The sequence below is a fragment of the Heterodontus francisci genome, chromosome 13, assembly GCF_036365525.1.
Source record: "Heterodontus francisci isolate sHetFra1 chromosome 13, sHetFra1.hap1, whole genome shotgun sequence".
Lineage (NCBI taxonomy): Eukaryota > Metazoa > Chordata > Chondrichthyes > Heterodontiformes > Heterodontidae > Heterodontus > Heterodontus francisci.
In genome coordinates this window covers 2,936,658-2,958,664 of record NC_090383.1, presented here as the reverse complement: position 1 = coordinate 2,958,664, position 22,007 = coordinate 2,936,658, and the positions used below count along the sequence as shown (strand labels likewise).

At 50.4% G+C, this 22,007-nt stretch overlaps 1 protein-coding gene across 1 annotated transcript in view; it reads left to right on the top strand.

Annotated features, from left to right (window-relative positions):
* The first annotated feature begins 10,588 nt into the window (after window positions 1-10,588).
* The window catches only part of LOC137376181 (SERTA domain-containing protein 2-like), a 77,373-nt gene continuing 65,954 nt past the window's right edge, over window positions 10,589-22,007 (top strand). The window contains exon 1 of the mRNA XM_068044255.1: window positions 10,589-10,755. The gene's annotated coding sequence lies outside the window, so the exon portion shown is untranslated. The remainder of the gene's footprint in view (window positions 10,756-22,007) is intronic.

Genomic DNA, 22,007 nt, shown 5'->3' with positions numbered 1-22,007 from the left:
CAGCCTAAACCTTATGATACAATGATCACTATCCCCTAAATGCTCTCTTACTGATACTTGATCCACTTGACCCACCTCATTCCCTGAGGTGTAGAAAATTTTCCTGAACACACTCTAGGAACTCTTGCCCCTCACTGCCCTTTACACTATTATCCCAGTCTATGTTTGGATAGTTAAAGCCCCCCATTATAATTACCCTATAATTTTTGCACCTCTCTGTAACTTCCTTGCAAATTTGTTCCTCCACCTACTTCCCACTAGTTGGTGGTCTATAGACAACACCGAGCAATATAACTGCACCTTTTTTGTTCCTTAGCTCTAGCCAAATTGATTCTGTCCTCGACCCCTCTGGGACATCCTTTTTCTCAAGCACTGCAATGCTCTCCTCAATCAATACCGCCACCCCTCCCCCTTTTTTCCCTTTCCTGTCTTTCCTGAACACCTTGTATCCAGGAATATTTAACACCCAGTTCTGCCCTTCTTTGAGCCAGGTCTCTGTTATAGCCACAACATCATATTTCCACATGTCAATCTGTGCCTGTACCTCCCCAGTCTTATTAACCACACTCCATGCATTCACATAAAGGCACATTAATCCTGATTCAGACTTTATTACTTTATCCCTTACTCTGACCCCACCTAATAAAGAACTATTCTCTACTCTAGTGCCAGTATTCTGTGCACCTTGGTATTCCTCTCTGATACTTACTCCTGGCTCCCACACCCCTGGCTAGTTACCAGTTTTGCCTCCCTCCAATCTGAGCTCCCTCTCAGGTTCCCATCCCCCTGACAATTTAGTTTAAACCCTCTCCAACAGCACTAGCAAATCTCCCTGTGAGGATATTCATCCCAGTCCTGCTGAGATGCAACCATCATGAACAGGTCCCACCTGCCCCAGACTGGTCCCAATGCCTCAGAAATCTGATGCCCTCCCTCCTACACCAGTTCTCCAGCCATGTGCTCAATTGTTCAATTCTCCTATTCCTATACTCACTCGCACACGGGACTGGGAGTAATTCTGAGATTACTGCTTTTGAAGTCCTGCTTTTTAACCTCCTTCCTAGCTCCCTCAATCTGCTTTCAGGACTCCAACCCCCTTCTTATCTATGTCATTGGTGCCAATGTGGACCACGACCTCTGGCTGTTCACCCTCCCCCAGAAGAATGTCCTGCAGCCGTTCTGTGACATCCTTGGCCCTGACACCAGGGAGGCAACACACCATCTGGAATCATGTTTACTGTCGCAGAAATGCCTGTCTGTTCACCTACCTAACGAGTCCCCTATCACTACTGCTCTTCCACTCTTCTTCCTCCCCTCCTGTGCAGCTGAGCCACTTGTGGTGCCACAAGCTTGGCTCTGACTTCACTCCTGTGAGGAACCATCACCCTCACCAGTATCCAAAATGGAAAACTGATTAGCAAGTGATATCATATCTGGGGACTCTTGCACTACCTACCTGGTTCTCTTAGACTGCCTGGTGGTCACCCATTCCCTATCTGCCTGCATGGTCCTAATCTGTGGTGTGACGACCTCCTCTAAACATGCTATCCGCATAGTTCTCTGCCTCACGGATGCACCACAGTGACTCCTGCCGCCGCTCGAGTTCCGAAACCCGGAGCTTAAACTTGTGCAGCCGGTAATACCTCCTGCAGATGTGTTTGTCTAGGACACATGGTGAGTCCATGACTTTCCATATGCCACAGGCTGTACATTCCACTCGGCCAAGCTGCCCTGCCATACTTTAACTTTACAGACTATTTATTATAAGTAGAATAGCTTACCAGTTACTCACCAACCAGCTCCTTCTACTGCACTGAAGCAAGAACCAAATACTGGAGGGTGAAAAAAGCAGAAAAAAGCAAAAAATGGAAAAAAGGAGCACCTCCTCCTCCTTCACCGAAATCGCCACTCACCAAACTCCTATCTCCACACTCCGTTTGCTTTATGCCTCATGTGTTTATCCAGCTTCTACTTTATCCACCTCAGCCATTCCCTGTGATAGTGAATTCCACATTCTAACCACTCTCTGGGTAAAGAAATTTCTCCTGAATTCCCTATTGGATGTATTAGCGACTGTCTTATATTGATGGCCCCTAGTTCTAGTCTCCCTTACAGGTGGAAATATCCTCTGTACATGTAAGTATGACAATTTTTGTTGCTCTTGTGTTTTGAAGCATTTGATTAAGGATTCTACACATCCTCTGGATTGGAAATATTTGGATATTAATGATCACCGTACATCTTCATTTGCCTCCAGCCGCTGCAAGCCTCTGAGATCTCTGCGCTCCTCCAATTCTGGCCCCTTGCACATCCCGATTTTAATCGCTCCACCATTGGCAGCCATGCCTTCGGCTGCTTGGGACCTAAGCTCTGAAATTGCCTCCCTAAACCTCTCTACTTCCTCATCTTCCTTTACGATGTTCCTTAAAACCTACCTCTTTGACCAAGTTTCTGATCACCTGTCCTAATATCTCATGTGACCTGGTGTCAAATTTAGTTTTGATAATCACTCCTGTGAAGAGCCTTGGGAAGCTTTACTATGTTAAAGGTGCTACATAAATGCAGGTTGTTGCTGTTGGATGTAATAGCAGGGAGTTCCCACACCATGGCCTTGCTATGAGCAGTGTGATGCAGGTCTTGATGCTGCTGTGTGCAATCAGAAGGCTCCCAGCGACTGTCACCGCCTGCACTTGCCGAAAGCCAGGAAGATCAGGAAGCTTCGATGAACTCAGTCCCCAGCGGAAATCCCACCTCTCAGGTTCACGATTCATAACATGACACATCTCACTGGCATCTTACACTCTATTTATACCAAATCGCAGCCGAATTGGACAGGCTGTGGAAAACCTGCTCTCAATATCGTGTTACAATCTAGTGTAGCCAGTCACTGCCATTATTCTCCTTTTGAGCTTTTAGAAAGCTCTGGAATACATCCCAAATCTTACATGGAGACTTTCTTGTTCCTGTGAGCAATTGCAATAATTTTACAGTATTAAGAATTCTTCCTTGTTCCAGCCATTCAAATAAGTATTGTGTTGAGAGTCACTGAGTGTGTGTGGGGGGGGGGGAGGGGTGTGTGTGGGGGGGAGGGGAGTGTGTGGGGGAGATGTGTGGGGGGGGGGAGGGGAGTGTGGGGGGGAGGGGTGTGGGGGGAGGGGTGTGTGTGGGGCGAGGGGTGTGTGTGGGGCTGGGGTGTGTGTGGCGGGAAGGTGTGTGGGGGTGTGGGGTGTGCAGGAGAGGGGTGTGTGTGGGGGGAGGGGTGTGTGGGGGGGAGGGGTGTGCGAGGGGGGAGGTGTTTTGGGGGTGTGGGGCATGGGGGGTGGGGTGTGTGTGGGGGGAGGGGTGTGGGGGGGAGGGGTGTGTGTGGGGGGAAGGGTGTGTGTTGGGGGGAGGGGTGTGTGTGGGGGGAAGGGTGTGTGTTGGGGGGAGGGGTGTGGGGGGGAGGGGTGTGTGTGTGGGGAGGGGTGTGGGGGGGAGGGGGGTGTGTGGGGAGAGGGGTGTGTGGGGGGGGAGGGGTGTGTGTGGCGGGGAGGTGTGTGGGGGTTTGGGGTGTGTGAGGGGGAGTGGGGAGTGGGGGGAGGGGTGTGTGTGGGGGTGTGGTGTGTGGGGGGAGGGGTGTGGGGTGTGGGGTGTGGGGAGGAGTGGTGTGTGGGGGGGAGGGGTGTGTCTGGGGGGAGGGGTGTGTGTTGGGGTAGGGGTGTGTGTGGGGGGGGAGTGGTGTGTGGGGGGGAGGGGTGTGTATGGGGGAGGGGTGTGTATGGGGGGAGGGGTGTGTATGGGGGAGGGGTGTGTATGGGGGAGGGGTGTGTGTGTGGGGAGGGGTGTGTGTGTGGGGAGTGGTGTGTGTTGGGGGAGGGGTGTGTGTGGGGGGGAGGTGTGTGTGGGGGGGAGTGGTGTGTGTGGGGGAGGGGTGTGTGGGGGGGGAGTGGTGTGTGTTGGGGAGGGGTGTGTGTGGGGGGGAGGTGTGTGGGGGGAGGGGTGTGTGTGGGGGGAGGGGTGTGTGGGGGGGAGGGGTGTGTGTGGGGGGGAAGTGTGTGTGTGGGGGGAGAAGGGTGTGTGTGGGGGGGGAGAAGGGTGTGTGTGGGGTGGGAGGGGTGTGGGGTGTGGGGGGGAGTGGTGTGGGGGGGAGGGGTGTGTGTGGGGGGAGGGGTGTGTGTTGGGGGAGGGGTGTGTGTGGGGGGAGGGGTGTGGGGGGGAGGGGTGTGTATGGGGGAGGGGTGTGTATGGGGGGAGGGGTCTGTGGGGGGGAGGGGTGTGTGTGTGGGGAGGGGGTGTGTGTGTGGGGGAGTGGTGTGTGGGGGGGGAGGGGTGTGGGGAAGGGTGTGTGTGGGGGGGAGGGGTGTGTGTGGGGGGAGGGGTGTGTGGGGGGGAGGGGTGTGTGTGTGGGGAGGGGTGTGTGTGTGGGGAGTGGTGTGTGGGGGGGAGGGGTGTGGGGAAGGGTGTGTGTGGGGGAGAGGGGTGTGTGTGGGGGGAGGGGTGTGTGTGGGGGGGAAGTGTGTGTGTGGGGGGAAGGGTGTGTTTGGGGGGGGAAAGTGTGTGTGTGGGGGGGAAGGGTGTGTGTGGGGGAGAGGGTTGTGTGGGGCGGAGAAGGGTGTGTGTGGGGGGAGGGGTGTGTGTGGGGGGAGGGGTGTGTGTGGGGGGAGGGGTGTGTGGGGGAGAAGGGTGTGTGCGGGGGGGAAGGGTGTGGTGGGGGGAAGGGTGTGTGGGGGGGAGGGGTGTGTGGGGGGAGTGGTGTGTGTGGGGGGAAGGGTGGGTGTGGGGGGGAAGGGTGGGTGTGGGGGGGAAGGGTGTGTGTGGGGGAGAGGGGTGTGTGTGGGGAGGAAGGGTGTGTGGGGGGGAAGGGTGTGTGTGGGGGGGAGGGGTGTGGGGGGTGGGGAGTGGGGGGGAGGGGTGTGGGGTGTGTGTGGGGGGAGAGGTGTGTGTGTGGGGGAAGGGTGTGTGGGGGGAAGGGTGTGTGTGGGGGGGAAGGGTGTGTGTGGGGGAGAGGGGTGTGTGTGGGGGGGAAGGGTGTGTGTGGGGGGGAAGGGTGTGTGTGGGGGGAAGGGTGTGTGTGGGGGGGAGGGGTGTGTGTGGGGGGGAGGGGTGTGTGTGGGGGGGAAGGGTGTGGGGGGTGGGGAGTGGGGGGGAGGGGTGTGTGGGGGGGAGGGGTGTGTGTGGGGGAGGGGTGTGTGTGTGGGGAGGGGTGTGGGGGGGAAGGGTGTGTGTGGGGGGGAAGGGTGTGTGTGTGGGGGGAGGGGTGTTTGTGGGGGGAGGGGTGTGTGTGTGGGAAGGGTGTGTGTGGGGAGAGGGGTGTGTGGGGGGGAAGGGTGTGTGTGGGGGGAGGGGTGTGTGTGGGGGGGGAAGGGTGTGTGTGGGGGGAGGGGTGTGTGGGGGGGAAGGGTGTGTGTGGGGGGAGGGGTGTGTGTGGGGGGAGCGGTGTGTGTGGGGAAGGGGTGTGGGGGGGGAGGGGTGTGTGAGGGGGGAGTTGTTTTGGGGGTGTGGGGCGCGAGGGGTGTGTGTGGGGGGAAGGGTGTGTGTGGGGGGGACGGGTGTGTGTGTGTGTGGGGGGAAGGGTGTGTGTGGGGGGGAAGGGTGTGTGTGTGGGGGGGAAGGGTGTGTGTGGGGGGAAGGGTGTGTGTGTGGGGGAAGGGTGTGTGTGGGGGAGGGGTGTGGGGGGGGAGGGGTGTGTGAGGGGGGAGGTGTTTTGGGGGTGTGGGTGGGGGTAGGGGTGTGTGTGGGGGGAAGGGTGTGTGGGGGAGGGGTGTGTGGGGGGAGGGGTGTGTGAGGGGGGAGGTGTTTTGGGGGGGTGGGGGGTGTGTGGGGGAGGGGTGTGTGTGGGGGAAGGGTGTGTGTGGGGGGAGGGGTGTGTGTGGGGGGAGGGGTGTGTGTGGGGGGGGAGGGGTGTGTGTGGGGGAAGGGTGTGTGGGGGGGAGAGGGGTGTGTGGGGGGGAAGGGTGTGGGGGGGGAGGGGTGTGTGTGGGGGAAGGGTGTGTGTGTGGGGGAGGGGTGTGTGTGGGGGAGGGGTGTGTGTGGGGGAGGGGTGTGTGGGGGGGGAGAGGTGTGTGTGTGGGGGGGGAGGGTGTGTGTGGGGGGAAGGGTGTGTGTGGGGGAAGGGTGTGTGTGTGGGGGAGGGGTGTGTGTGGGGGAGGGGTGTGTGTGGGGGAGGGGTGTGTGGGGGGGGAGAGGTGTGTGTGTGGGGGGGGAGGGTGTGTGTGGGGGGAAGGGTGTGTGTGGGGGGAAGGGTGTGTGTGTGGGGGGAAGGGTGTGTGTGGGGGGAAGGGTGTGTGTGTGGGGGGGAAGGGTGTGTGTGTGGGGGGAAGGGTGTGTGTGGGGGGGAAGGGTGTGTGTGGGGGGGAGGGGTGTGTGTGGGGGAAGGGTGTGTGTGGGGGGGGAATGGTGTGTGTGTGGGGGGAAGGTTGTGTGTGTGGGGTGAAGGGTGTGTGTGGGGTGAAGGGTGTGTGTGGGGGGAAGGGTGTGTGTGGGGGGAAGGGTGTGTGTGGGGGGGAGGGGTGTGTGTGGGGGAAGGGTGTGTGTGGGGGGGAAGGGTGTGTGTGGGGGGGAAGGGTGTGTGGGGGGGAGAGGGTGTGTGTGGGGGGGGAAGGGTGTGTGTGGGGGGGGAAGGGTGTGTGTGTGGGGGGAAGGGTGTGTGTGGGGGGGAAGGGTGTGTGTGGGGGGGAGGGGTGTGTGTGTGGGGGGAAGGGTGTGTGTGGGGGGGAGGGGTGTGTGTTGGGGGGGAAGGGTGTGTGTGGGGGGGAAGGGTGTGTGTGGGGGGGGAAGGGTGTGTGTGGGGGGGGAAGGGTGTGTGTGTGGGGGGAAGGGTGTGTGTGGGGGGGAGGGGTGTGTGTTGGGGGGGAAGGGTGTGTGTGGGGGGGGAAGGGTGTGTGTGGGGGAGAAGGGTGTGTGTGGGGGGGAAGGGTGTGTGTGGGGGGGGAGGGGTGTGTGTGTGGGGGGAAGGGTGTGTGTGGGGGGGAAGGGTGTGTGTGGGGGAGAGGGGTGTGTGTGGGGGGGAAGGGTGTGTGTGGGGGGGAGGGGTGTGTGTGGGGGGGAGGGGTGTGTGTGTGGGGGGAAGGGTGTGTGTGGGGGGGAAGGGTGTGTGTGGGGGGAAGGGTGTGTGTGGGGGGGAAGGGTGTGTGTGGGGGGGAGGGGTGTGTGTGGGGGGGGAAGGGTGTGTGTGGGGTGGAGGGGTGTGTGTGGGGGGGGAAGGGTGTGTGTGGGGGGGAAGGGTGTGTGTGGGGGGGGAAGGGTGTGTGTGGGGGGGAGGGGTGTGTGTGTGGGGGGAAGGGTGTGTGTGGGGGGGAAGGGTGTGTGTGGGGGGGGAAGGGTGTGTGTGGGGGGGAAGGGTGTGTGTGGGGGGAAGGGTGTGTGTGGGGGGGAAGGGTGTGTGGGGGGGAGAGGGTGTGTGTGGGGGGAAGGGTGTGTGTGTGGGGGGAAGGGTGTGTGTGTGGGGGGGGAGGGGTGTGTGTGGGGGGGAGGGGTGTGTGTGTGGGGGGAAGGGTGTGTGTGGGGGGGAAGGGTGTGTGTTGGGGGGGAAGGGTGTGTGTGGGGGGAGGGGTGTGTGTGGGGGGGAGGGGTGTGTGTGGGGGGGAAGGGTGTGTGTGGGGGGGAGGGGTGTGTGTGGGGGGGGGAGGGGTGTGTGTTGGGGGGGAAGGGTGTGTGTGGGGGGGAGGGGTGTGTGTGGGGGGGAAGGGTGTGTGTGGGGGAGAGGGGTGTGTGTGGGGGAGAGGGGTGTGTGTGGGGGAGAGGGGTGTGTGTGGGGGGGAAGGGTGTGTGTGGGGGGGAGGGGTGTGTGTGGGGGGGAGGGGTGTGTGTGGGGGGGAGGGGTGTGTGTGTGGGGGGGAGGGGTGTGTGTGGGGGGGGAAGGGTGTGTGTGGGGGGGAGGGGTGTGTGTGGGGGGGGAAGGGTGTGTGTGGGGGGGAGGGTGTGTGTTGGGGGGAAGGGTGTGTGTGGGGGGGAAGGGTGTGTGTGTGGGGGGAAGGGTGTGTGTGGGGGGGAAGGGTGTGTGTGGGGGGAAGGGTGTGTGTGGGGGGGGAGGGGTGTGTGTGGGGGGAGGGGGTGTGTGTGGGGGGAGGGTGTGTGTGGGGGGGAAGGGTGTGTGTTGGGGGGAAGGGTGTGTGTGGGGGGAGGGTGTGTGTGTGGGGGGAAGGGTGTGTGTGGGGGGAAGGGTGTGTGTGGGGGGGAGGGGTGTGTGTGGGGGGGAGGGGTGTGTGTGGGGGAGGGGTGTGTGTGGGGGGGAAGGGTGTGTGTGGGGGAGAGGGGTGTGTGTTGGGGGGGAAGGGTGTGTGTGGGGGAGAGGGTGTGTGTGGGGGAGAGGGGTGTGTGTGTGGGGGGGAGAGGGTGTGTGTGGGGGAGAGGGGTGTGTGTGGGGGGAAGGGTGTGTGTGGGGGAGAGGGTGTGTGTGGGGGAGAGGGGTGTGTGTGTGGGGGGGAGAGGGTGTGTGTGGGGGAGAGGGGTGTGTGTGGGGGGGAAGGGTGTGTGTGGGGGAGAGGGGTGTGTGTGGGGGGGAAGGGTGTGTGTGGGGGAGAGGGGTGTGTGTGGGGGGGAAGGGTGTGTGGGGGGGAAGGGTGTGTGTGGGGGGAAGGGTGTGTGTGGGGGAGAGGGGTGTGTGTGGGGGGAAGGGTGTGTGTGGGGGGGAAGGGTGTGTGTGGGGGAGAGGGGTGTGTGTGGGGGGGAAGGGTGTGTGTGGGGGGGAAGGGTGTGTGTGGGGGGGAGGGATGTGTGTGGGGGGGAGGGGTGTGTGTTGGGGGAGAGGGGTGTGTGTGTGGGGGGGAGAGGGTGTGTGTGGGGGAGAGGGGTGTGTGTGGGGGGAAGGGTGTGTGTGGGGGGAAGGGTGTGTGTGGGGGAGAGGGGTGTGTGTGTGGGGGGAAGGGTGTGTGTGTGTGGGGGAAGGGTGTGTGTGGGGGGGAAGGGTGTGTGTGGGGGAGAGGGGTGTGTGTGTGGGGGGGAGGGGTGTGTGTGGGGGGGAAGGGTGTGTGTGGGGGGGAAGGGTGTGTGTGGGGGAGAGGGGAGTGTGGGGGGAAGGGTGTGTGGGGGGGGGGAAGGGTGTGTGTGGGGGGAGGGGTGTGTGTGGGGGGGAAGGGTGTGTGTGGGGGGGAAGGGTGTGTGTGGGGGGGAAGGGTGTGTGTGGGGGAGAGGGGTGTGTGTGGGGGGGAGGGGTGTGTGTGGGGGGGAAGGGTGTGTGTGGGGGGGAAGGGTGTGTGTGGGGGAGAGGGGTGTGTGGGGGGAAGGGTGTGTTGGGGGGGGAAGGGTGTGTGTGGGGGAGAGGGGTGTGTGTGGGGGGGAGGGGTGTGTGTGGGGGGGAAGGGTGTGTGTGGGGGGGAAGGGTGTGTGTGGGGGAGAGGGGTGTGTGGGGGGAAGGGTGTGTGGGGGGGGGAAGGGTGTGTGTGGGGGAGAGGGGTGTGTGTGGGGGGGAAGGGTGTGTGTGGGGGAGAGGGTGTGTGTGGGGAGAGGGGTGTGTGTGGGGGAGAGGGTGTGTGTGGGGGAGAGGGGTGTGTGTGGGGGAGAGGGGTGTGTGTGGGGGGGAAGGGTGTGTGTGGGGGAGAGGGGTGTGTGTGGGGGAGAGGGGTGTGTGTGGGGGAGAGGGGTGTGTGTGTGGGGGGGAGAGGGTGTGTGTGGGGGAGAGGGGTGTGTGTGGGGGGAAGGGTGTGTGTGTGGGGGGAGAGGGTGTGTGTGGGGGAGAGGGGTGTGTGTGGGGGAGAGGGGTGTGTGTGGGGGGGAGAGGGTGTGTGTGGGGGGGAGAGGGTGTGTGTGGGGGGGAAGGGTGTGTGTGGGGGAGAGGGGTGTGTGTGGGGGAGAGGGGTGTGTGTGGGGGAGAGGGGTGTGTGTGTGGGGAGGGGTGTGGGGGGGAGGGGGTGTGTGGGGAGAGGGTGTGTGTGTGGGGGGAAGGGTGTGTGTGGGGGAGAGGGGTGTGTGTGGGGGGAAGGGTGTGTGTGGGGGAGAGGGTGTGTGTGGGGGAGAGGGGTGTGTGTGGGGGGAAGGCAGCTACAAACAGTTATTTCGGAGGATGATGTGAAGCTGTCAGTGTTTTTCTGGAACATGCTGCGACTGATTGGAACGGCTGTTGTTTTGCAATATTTTGAAGGTAGAGGTCGGTAGATTGATGATAAAGGAGGTGTGAACAGTTACTGGGGACTGTCAGGAATGTGGAGTCGAGGTTCCAATCAGATCAGCCATGATCCTATTGAATAGCAGAGCAGGCTCGAGGGGCTGAGTGGCCTAGTCCTGCTCTGAATTTGTATGTGAAATGAACACAATCACAGAATTATTGCAGTGGAGAAGGAGGTCACTTGGCCCATCGTGTCTGTACTGGCTCTCTGAATGAGCAATTCACCAACTGAACCCTGGAACAAACAAAATCAACAGCAATTTCAGACCCTTTCCCTCCTTGGAGCAATTTCTCCAGTGCTCGGTGGTGGGCGGGGTTTATTTGCATAGCTCTGCTCTGATGGGCTGGGAGGGCTGCCTGTTTTGGGATTGCGGAGTGTTGATAGGCTGTGACGGCTGAGGGGCGGGGTTTAGAAGCTGGGCGGAGCCAATGGGCCATTGCGCAGTCCATCAATCAGCCAATGGCAGCTGCTGTCATTGTAACAAACTGGAGAAGTTACAGTGAGCAGGAATGGGATAGTCCGGATACACTTTAGCTCTTTTGTAGCGGATAAGAAAAGCGGTAGCATATTTTGTTTCAAATCTTTTTCATTCATATTAAAACAGAATCAGTAACCGCACCCCTTTCCCCGGCTGCTTTCCTGCTCCGAGCTCCAGGCTGACTTACCACTCAGGGTAAGTGTTGTGAATCTTACGGTGTCGGTTTGCTGCTTGTGTTGGTAAGGGAGTGTTAACCCCACAGCCGCTTGTTTCAGAGCTGCCCAGCAATTGTTCATCCAGGGCTCTGTTTAAATGGGTGGTGAGGGGCAGTAAGTTGGGTAAATGCAGAGTGGGAGATTGGGGGAAGATGCAGCTGAAGCTTGGCGCTGCTCCCAGTCAGAGAGGAGGCGAATGAGCGGCTCTGCGGGTTATTCCAGGAGGGATGGAGTAGGACAGCCTGTCCTCAGTGTATTCACACTGCAAACCAGTCCTCAATCTGCATCACTCTAAACCTTTACCGCAGGCAGGGCATGAGAAGCAGCTCTTTAAATCTCTCTTTTTCTGTCGGGGAGTTAAATTTTAATGTTTAACATTTGGAAAAGCTGGTGGCTTGGTTACCTTAAAAAAAAATGCAACTTTCACCATTGTGTAAAACAAGCCAGTTAATCAGGCGAGTAAGTGTGTCTTTGCAAATCTTTGTTGGGGAAAGTTTTAGGAGATTTCCAGCGAATTGAAAGGGGAACCTAATGATGACCATTTGGATGTTGTGTGTTTTGAAGAAGACAGGCAGTAATCAGAGCCTCTGCCTCTGGCACAATGACTGTGTACATTGGATCTCACAAAGTGTAGTTACTTGAGAGATTAACATGCTTAGAAGTTGAAGCCTCGAACTGTGATCATAAAGCAATTTATAGTAGCTCAGTTAATTCATGGACACTACTGCATGTTAACAGCACTGGTGTAAACTAATGATTCATAGGAAGTGTGTACCAGTTTTTTGTATATTGTGTGGTAACATGTCAATATAGAATATGCAGCAGTTTATTTTGAAGAACATTTTCAACCAAATAAGCTGTCAAGTAATAAAATTGACAGGATTATGATCAGCAGTAAAATCAGTGATCCACTATTTAAAAATAAGTATCTGAATAGCTGAGAGTAATCCTGTTTCTGAATAAAAGCAAAATACTGTGGATGCTGGAAATCTGAAATAAAAACGGAAAGTGCTGGGAATACTCAGCAGATCAGGCAGCATCTATGGAGAGAGAAACAGTTAACGTTTCAGGTCAGTGACCTTTCATCAGAACTGATTCTTATTCCTATTTCTGAATATTTTGTTTTCTGCACAATCTCAACAGTGTTAAACTCTTGCTCAGCTATTTGGTATGAACTAGCTTCCATCATAACAGTTGTGATAATTCACATCCAGTCTACTCCCGCTGTACTGTACTCTGACAATACCCAATACTTGCTTCTGAAATAAAAACAGAAAGTGATGGAAATACTCAGCAGATCTGGCAGCATCTGAGGAGAGAGAAACAGAGTTAACGTTTCAAGTCGATGACCCGTCATCAGAACAGTTAAAAGTAGAAATGTAGTAGGTTTTAAGTAGGTCAAATGGGACAAGTGGAAATAGGGCAGAAGATGGGAAGCAAAGGGAGTAATAATGGGACAATAAAGAAACGAAAGGTGCATTCAGAGGGGGTGTGAATGGCAGATTAATGAACAGCTGCTGTCCAAAAGCAAAAACAAGAGAAAAAAAGAGAAAAACAAGATTAAAGCTTGTCTCTAGCCAGTTCCCATATCATGCTGGGTCCTCAGACTGATTTCTCTGATAGGATAACCCTTTGACAAGAATGTAAACTTTTTTGAGAGAAATCCATTGGAGATACTTCATGTTTGTGCTTCATTCAGCTGGGAACTAGCTGTTCCACTGACACCCCCACACCAGAGCTGGTAAATAACTTTTTCCATGTTTGCAACAGGAAAAATTGTAATTCCCGCTCAACATGCATGCTGTCAGGTCATTGTATTCAACCCCCTCCACCCCCCTCCCCACCCCCCACAGTACATCCCCAGAGTAGTTTGTCCCAGCTGTGCAATCCAGGAGTTAGCTTTGGCTCCATATGGAATTTCCCCTTCCAGATGATAGAGGTAATATATCACGTGGTGCAGGTGACATTTGAGAACCATTTGAGCTCAACTTGCAGTTGTCATTGGAATCAAATCCCCTGTAATACTGCTTTTTAATTCACTTTAATATTGGACATCTACCACCTAGATTTAAGCGGCTTGATAATCTGATTACTTCTGTATTATTTCTGATCTACATGCTGTCTCTCAGTGACATCATCCAAAAACGCAGCATTTATTTTCACATGTATGACACCCAGCTCTACCTCACCACCACCTCTCTCAACCCCTCACTAATTTGTCAGACTGCTTTTCCAACATCCAGGATTTTCCTCTCATTAAATATTGGGAAGACTGAAGCCATAGTCTTTGGTCCCCACTACAACTTCCATTCCCTAGCCACTGACTCCATCCCTGTGCTTGACAAACTGTCTGAAGCTGACCCAGACTGTTTGCAACCTTCGTGTTATATTTGACCCCGAGATGAGTTTCCGACCGCATATTCACGCCATCGCTAAGCCTGCCTATTTCCAACTCTATAATAACACCCAACTCTGCCCTGCCTCAGTTATATAAGATTCTGAGGGGGTTTGACAGGGTAGATGCTGAGAGATCGTTTCCTCTCATGGGAGAATCTAGAACTAGGGAGCACAGTTTCATAATAAGGGGGTCTCCCGTTTAAGATGGAGATGAGGAATTTCTTCTCTCAGGGTTGTTAATCTTTGGAATTCTCTTCCCCAGAGAGCAGTGGAGGCTGGATCATTGAATATATTCAAGGCTGAGTTAGACAGATTTTTGATCTACAAGGGAGTTGAGGGTTATGGGGGGCAGGCAGGAAAGGGGAGTTAAGGCCACAATCAGATCAGCCATGATCTTATTGATTGGTGGAATGACCTACTCCTGCTCCTATTCCTTATGTGCTTATGATCAGCTCTTCTGTTGCTGAAGCCCTCATTCATGCCTTTTATTATTTCTAGACTTGACTATTCCAACATATGTCTGGCCAGCTTCCCACATTCTACCCTCTGTAAACCTGAGGTCATCCTGCTGCCCATGTGCTTACTCACACCAAGACCTGTTCACCTGTCACCCCTAACCTGCATTGGCTCCTGGGTAAGCAACGACTCCAGGCCACAATCCTCCGAGATCTCTGCACTTTTCTAATTTTGGCCTCCGAAATCCTCAATTTTAATGACTCCACCACTGACAGGTGTGCCTTCAGTTACCTGAACCTTAAGCTCTGCAATTCCCTCCCTAACCCTCTCCGCCTCTCTACCTCTCTTTCCTTCTTTAAGATGCTCCTGAAAATCTACCTCTGTAACCAAGCTTTTGGCCATCTGCCCTAATATCTCCTTATATGGCTTGGTGTCAAATTTTGCTTTATGCTTCCCCTGCAAAGTGCCTTGAAATGTTGTATCACATTAAAGGCGCTATATAAATACAAGTTGTTGTAAGTTTTCTGTTGAATATTTTAATGTGTATGGGTCTTTACAATAAATGTGCATCTGTTACAGCTGAATTGTCAGTTGTTTCATTTGGACACTGTCACATGTGAATGGAAGTGTGCTCTTGCTGTCTGTGTGACATTCCCCCCTGTCAGTAAAGGACCTAATGTGGATTGAAGCTATGTTTTAATCTGGACACATTAATGAAATAATGGGCACACAGAAGTGAGTGGAAAACATCAATCTCTTCTTGAATTTAGAAGATAGTTAGACTGTCTTGCTGCTTGATGTTTTCTATTTTAGTTTTTGATCTGGGATGTCCCTCCGTGGGATTGCTGACTTTTAATCAATGCTGGGTGCCCATTATTCTTCGTTTTTATCACAGCTATGCTGTGTTTGAACATTTCCTGTTAAAAAGGAGGTTGGAATTTATTTTTTTTATAAATATTACATTTTATTTATTTTATTTATCTCTTTTATTTCTAAGATAGGGTTCAGATAAGCAGAAATGTAAAACAGCCAACTATAGCTCAGAAGGTATAGCTGAAACTTACAGCTGTTTATGGGCCAATGTTTTAAAAAAAAAATACTCAGCATTGAACTTGTTTTTAATATTGTCAATTGTCAGATGCCACTGATTCTTACTGCTTTTAAATTGCTGTCCAGGCACAATAATAAAGCAGGGGGTATGGCCCATTTACAACAATCATGTATGAGGTATTTGTGCTTTGTGAATGAATTTCTGTGGCATGCATCTTAGTCTGATTTCAGCTACTGAATGCATAGGCTTCCAGTGTTTAATATGAGGACTGGGTGTTTCCTAAACTACTGCTGCTGCCTTTTGATAAACATTGGTTATGAATTCCATTTCAACATCACTTTTTACAATAGTTGTTTCTCTGAGATTCCAAAATGAAGAGTTGAGTTTGCCCATTAATGAGCAAAACGTCTGAAATTTAGTCTGGTTTATTTCCATATGGTCTTGGAGGTTGTATTTTGATCAGTATGTCCTAATCCACAGCAACTTAATGATGTATGTCAGTGAAATTCATAATGTTTGTGCTGTTTGAATTGGTATTGCTGCTTTGCATACCCTGCTCCCTTCCATCCCTCAGTCTGAAAGAAATAAATCAACAGGTATTTGTGCTGGCATAGTCACAGTATATTTAAACTTTGATTATACTCTGCTTGCAGGAATTTCATGTGCAGTAGACGTCTCTGTTCAAATCATGCCACGTGCAAAGTTTTTGTCTTTTTGGCAACTAAGAGATTAAACATTTATTTTGTCTTTTCCTTTTGAAATGCTTTGACATAATGGGATTTTACGGGAAGTCACAGCAGATTCATCAGTGTGTAAGCCAACATCTGTGTAAAAGTATGTTCAGCTTTTGCCAGTGCTAATGGCAGACGCGGGGAGGACTGTATTTGAAGTAGGAATCACCACAGTACAATTCAGTATTTTCAGCCTTGGATGCATTGAACAGAATTAATTCTGCTTTTGGTGGGAGGGAGAGACATTTCACAATAACAGCTTATACTTGTAAAGAGCTTTTAATGTAATAAAATTTCCCAAAGTGTTTCACGGGACCGTTACAAAACAAGACATGACGCTGAGCTTTAGTCTAATTTTTAACAAGATATTGAAGCTGTTTGTGTAAATAATCTAAATCAAGTCTAGAAACGCTGTCAAAGGAGTTGGTTGATCAAAGCTCTGGCTGTCTGTCTCTCTACTATATCATCCAAAGTTGGAGAGTGAGATAACCCTTAAAAATTGTGACTATGCTGGGGTTAATAATTGGTCTCATATGGGGTGTATATAGTCTTTTTTTCACTTAAAAAAAAACTGTGACCTTTTGCAATGCTGCTTACATATACTTGATAAACAATCCATGTTCTGTCGTGATTTGTGCCCATTGTGCAGCTGACAGATAATTAAGAGAGATTTTAGATACAGGGCTAGAAAATGATTTGGAAAAATAGCTGCCCTAACTTTTTGATGTATGTGTGTGTGTTTGCTGCTCCTCGTAGCATTTGACATTTTTAACTTGTGCCTAGTCTTATGTTATAAAGTGCATCTGATTTAGTGATTTGTAACATTACATTTTATCTAAGAGAGAACAAAGAACAGTAAAAGTTGTTGCTTGAGCAAGGGAATACAATCGTTTTTATTAAAATGAATAAATGGCATGGAGAGTATGTTTAACGTTTAACATGGAGAGTATGTTTAACGCTCTAATATTAAACATTTATGAGGTTGAAAAAGGCAGAAACGAAAAGGATGAATGAAGAAGCTTGTGTTTTTAAACGTTGGACTTGTGCTACTTGATTTGATGACTAAAAGGATAACCGTCAAACCTAAACATTTTTTTAAAACATTGTAAAAGGGGAAAATGGTTTATATGTGTAATTGTAGCACTTTTTCAACACCCTATTGACAGCAGGTACATTGACATAGCTATACATTTTCCAACAATAATTTCACAAGCTGTCAGGAGCAGATAACCATGGGACAACAGTAGATGGTGTTGCGATACAGGCTTCAGGGGCACTCATAGCTTTTCTTTAACTTAATGTTGAAATGTCTCCAGACTATAGTGGGAAGAAGATTCTGTGGAGTAAGGACTTGGGTGAAGGAACTAAATGAACATTTCCAAGTTTGCAGGCGACACAAAGCTGGGGGGGGTGTGGGGCGGGTGGTTGCTGCGAATGTGAGCTGTGAGGAGAATGCAAAGAGGCTCCAATGTGATTGGGACAAGTTGGGTGAGTGGGCAAATGCATGGCAGATGCAGTATAATGGGGATAAATGTGAGGTTATCAACTTTGGTTGTAAAAACAGAAAGGCAGATTATTATCTGAATGGTGATAGATTGGGAAAGGGGGAGGTGCAACGAGACCTGGGTGTCCTTGTACACCAGTCGCTGAAAGCAAGCATTCAGGTGCAGCAAGCAGTTAGGAAGGCGAATGGTATGTTGGCCTTCATTGCAAGAGGGTTTGAGTACAGGAGCAAGGATGTCTTACTGCAGTTATACAGGCCTTGGTGAGACTACATCTGGAGTATTGTGTGCAGTTTTGGTCTCGTTAATCTGAGGAAGGATATTCTTGCCTTGGAGGGAGCGCAAAGAAGATTTACTAGGCTGATTCCTGGGATGGCAGGATTGACGTATGAGGAGAGATTGGGTTGACTAGGCCCATATTCACTAGAGTTTAGAAGAATGAGAGGGGATCTCATAGAAACCTATAAAATTTTAACAGGCTAGATGCAGGGAGGATGTTCCTGATGGCTGGGGAGTACAGAACCAGAGGTCACAGTCTCGGGATACGGGGTATGCCATTTAGAACGGAGATGAGGAGAAATTTCTTCACTCCGAGGGTAGTGAACCTGTGGAATTCTCTACCGCAGAAGGCAGTGGAGGTTGTCATTAAGTATGTTCAAGAAGGAGATAGATATATTAATGCCAAAGGGATCAAGGGATATGGGGAGAAAGCGGGAACAGGGTACTGAATTAGACAATCAGCCATGATCTTTTTTGAATGGCAGAGCAGGCCCGAAGGGCCGAATGGCCTACTCCTGCTCCTATTTTCTATGTTTCTATGACTTCTCTAGTTTTGAGAGCCTCAGAAAGAATGTGCCGAGCATCCAGCTTTTTCCACACCAGCCTCTCTCAGGACAATTGCAGATCAGGGAGAGTTTATGTGTTGTGGACCCACATCCTTTCAAAACTGAAGGATCAGGACCACTGGGACTCTTAATTCATGTAGCAGTCTTGGAGCTGTTAGATTGAGGAGACTACCACAACATCAGTCCTGGTATCATTTGAACCCAGACCTTAACTGTGAAAAAGTATTAACTAATCCACCCATGGCCAATAAGATTTTTTTTTTAAAGTAATTTATTTAAAATTATAGTAAATTGACTTTGGAATGGATGCCTACAAGGCCTGCATATTATATAAGCAACTGAGAAGTAATACCTTGGAAACTGGAGTGGAAAAATGGGAGGGCAGTTAACCCAAAGATGAAATTTCTATTTTTCAAATCCTTGCTTGTTTCTTTGTATTGTAAGAGAGATTTGGGAAGCAGGGTGGAAATGAGAGAGAGCGAGAGAGACAAACAAACCAACATACACTGGACAAAACCCTCGAAAAAAGCAATTTCTGTATTTTTAAAAAACAGTGTTGTCTCCGTTAATCTGATGCCAGAGTGCACACGTCAGCCTCAACTCTCCTCTATACATTGTGGCAGCAAGGAAACAGTGATTTTACAGAGATTCATGTAAATGGCAGCAGTGAGAGTAAGTACCCAAAGATCTTCCGTTAGATATAAATTCTGAGATTCAGTATTGTCGTGCACATATTTTGGGGTAAGCATTAAGATTTGAGTCATCCCTAGCATTTTTAATTTTGGAAAGCAAATTTATTTGTGTTTCTCCATTACTGTTGAAAATTGATGTCAGTGGCCAGATTCTGCAGAACTCTCCTGATTCACTGGCAGGGAAATCTATGAAACTTAGTGTCAGCATAACTAGCTGACAGTTGAAGGGAAGTTTCTGAAAGGTGAGTGCTGAAACATAGTTACTCAAGGTCCTGACTATAAAGTAGTTTAATCGTGATCTGATTGCAACACATTGTCATGCTAATGCCAAGTGTATCTTTGACTTGTGATAGACTGTGTGTTAGAACCGAGCTGAATGTCAGCCATACTGTGTCCATCTTTTCCATGGGAGTGTATCTCCTTCTTCTTTGGCCTCCTTGTCTCGGGAGACAATGGGTAAGCGTCTAGAGGTGGTCAGTGGTTTGTGGAGCAGCGCCTGGAGTGGCTATAAAGGCCAATTCTAGAGTGACAGACTCTTTCACAGGTGCTGCAGATAAAATTGGTTGTCGGGGCTGTTTCACAGTTGGCTCTCTCCTTGCGCTTCTGTCTTTTTTCCTGCCAACTGCTAAGTCTCTTTGACTCGCCACACTTTAGCCCCGCCTTTATGGCTGTCCGCCACCTCTGGCGAACGCTGGCAACTGATTCCCACGACTTGTGGTCAATGTCACAGGACTTCATGTCGCGTTTGCAGACGTCTTTAAAGCGGAGACATGGACGGCCGGTGGGTCTGATACCAGTGACGAGCTCGCTGTACAATGTGTCTTTGGGGATCCTGCCATCTTATCTATATTTAATAATTCTGGACCGCAGCATCTCTCCTGTTATTCACAAATGTATGTGCAGTAGAACCAGTTGTTATTGGACACCTGTGGACTGGAAGAGTGACCATAACTTTAAAATGCTGGTAACTTTGAAGTGTTGATTTATAAGCAAATCTGTTAAAGTATGCCTTCAATAAATGTCTAAACTTGAAGAAACAAAAATGAATTGCGACAAGTACTAGAAGTGTAGAATTGTGCTTTACTGTGAAAACATAGGGAGGTTTTCATTTTTTAAAAAAGCGCAGGGTCTCCCTGAAAGAATTATGTTGGCCATTCTGGCAGTTGTAAGGATGCAGGGAGAGTGCAGTACCTTATAGTGTAATGAGAAAAACCTGTGTGTTTGGAGAGAGAAGGACCTTTTTATATATTTAATAAACCAGTTCAGGATATCTTAAGGGCTCATTCACTTCTTGGCTGATAGCAAACTTTATAGTGCAGCTGAATATTCTTGCTGCATGATGATCAATTAGCAATCCTTACAGAAAGAAAGACCTGCCTTTTATATAGCACCTTCCACATCCTCAGGATGTTCCAAAGCACCTGGCAGCCAATGAGATGCTTTTGAAATGTAGTCACTGTTATAACGTAGGAATTTCATAATATATGAATATAAAGTATGCTCCTAGGTTTCTAACTGATAATGAGGAGTTCCTTTCAATCTCTGCAAAGCCTGTCCCTCATTTGAACCAGTGGCCAATTGTGACCTGAAGCTGTCTTTTGTGGAATATAACTTTGCTGAGACATGGTTTAGGAAGGATCAGTAAAATATAAGCTTTGGCACTTGACAAACTCTCCACCGTTATTTATGTTAGTTATTTAAGAATGGAATGTACTTCAGCATTCCCAATGTTGTTGCACTAAAGTGAGTTTCAGGCAGTACTTAGTGATTTCCTAATCTTGTATCTGAAGTACAGCATAGATTCACAATAAGCAGGTTTGTATTCATTCACAGCTTTCGATCAGTCAAAGATAGCAACTGAAATCACACTGTGCAAAGTTCAGGAAGAGTCTCCTTTTCCCCACCTGAGAAAACTGAGACTTTACCAAATGTATCAAATTAGCTCCCCTGCCGTGATTTAAGTAAATCCTCAGGTTTTGTTAGTCACTTTGACTGGTGCTGTGACACTAAACCACTCTGCCTCTTCATCAGAGACACTTTGCACCTAAACATTGTTGGATGTGCGTTTGGAGAAGCAGTATTATGGAACTGCAGAAGTAAATTTTGTCTGAGGCAACACAGCGTGAGAATGAAGTGTGGGCTCCTGCTCCTCTAGAGAGTAAAGTCGCTAAAACAAACAATGACATCTTCCTTTATGGAAAGGATCTGAATAATTGGCCTGAGTAATGCTTATAATTTTGTATTAAAAGGAAAGTCTTAATTTCTTTGGCTGTTCAAAGTTTTAATTTAAAATCTTCCCATTTTAGCTATTAATTTTGGTATGGAATGGAGTTTTATAGTTGGGACTGGTTTAAACAAATTGACAGGAACAAATATTTGATTCAGCCTCAGAAATTAAATGGCTGTAGGTTTTTCCTTGTTGTGTTGTTAATTCATGCTGCATTTTTTTTCAAACTGCCTTTGAAGTGTTCGTTTTGTGATGGATTCTGTTCTTTGCCTAAGCAGTATGTAACCATGAAGATACATGAATACAGCATGTTGTATTAGCACTGATCAGATATTTTCTCGGTTGTGTTGGTTGCAAACATCAATGTAAGGTTGGGGTTTTAGATTTATTGTATGGTAAATCTAAATCAGCATTGTCACTAGATTTTAGCAAAGTGTTATGAGTATGTGACTTTTTTTAATGTCCCTGTCAACAGTGAAACAACAAATCAGTTTGTGGTCTGACAGCTTTTAGAGTATAATATTGCTTGTGTCGGAGAATTTTTTTAAGGATGGTAGGGGAGGGAGTAATTTAAGGTGATGGCTTTCTAGTAATGTTACATGCAGTGTATTGGCACAACATTACAGAGTACTTTTCCAACAGTGCATTATTAATATGGTAAATAAGCTCAGAGATGCGTACAAAATCTGCCAACACGCCCCGTCTGTTGAATTGTAGGGAGAATGAATATTTGGGCCTGGCACTGGAAGGTTGCGAATGCCTGTGGAATCAGACTGCAGAATGGTCTTTGGGGATGGAAAATTGGTCACTCATTTTACACTCTACATTGAAGCCAATGGAAAATAAATCAGTCAGGTGTAAAGTCAGTGGCCAGTTCATTATCACCAGGGACCAATTCCCCCACTAATGAGTTATTGGGGTAGATTCCAAGCTGGTAGATTCCAAACTGTGGGTGTTGCTGATTGGGGTGTCCACTAAAATCAGGAGGTTTTTAAAAAATATGTAGTCCATGAAATTGCCCTTGTTCTGGGAGTTAGGTTTCATATCACTGTTAGTTTAAGTTGGGATTTTAAAAAAAATGTTTTGCTGTAGTGTTTAAAAGTTGTGTGTTTATATGGTAATATGTCATTTACTTTCAAAATACCTTTTTGGTTTTATTTATCTTGTAATATTTCACTTTTTCCCCTCTTTCTGGCATTCAGTACTCCAAACATCATTAATATTTTCATCTGTTTAAGAGTTATTATGGCCCATTGAATCCTTGCCGGCTCTCTGTAGTCACCCACTCACACAAGGAGAAATTATGAACGATATAATCTTATGAAACAAAC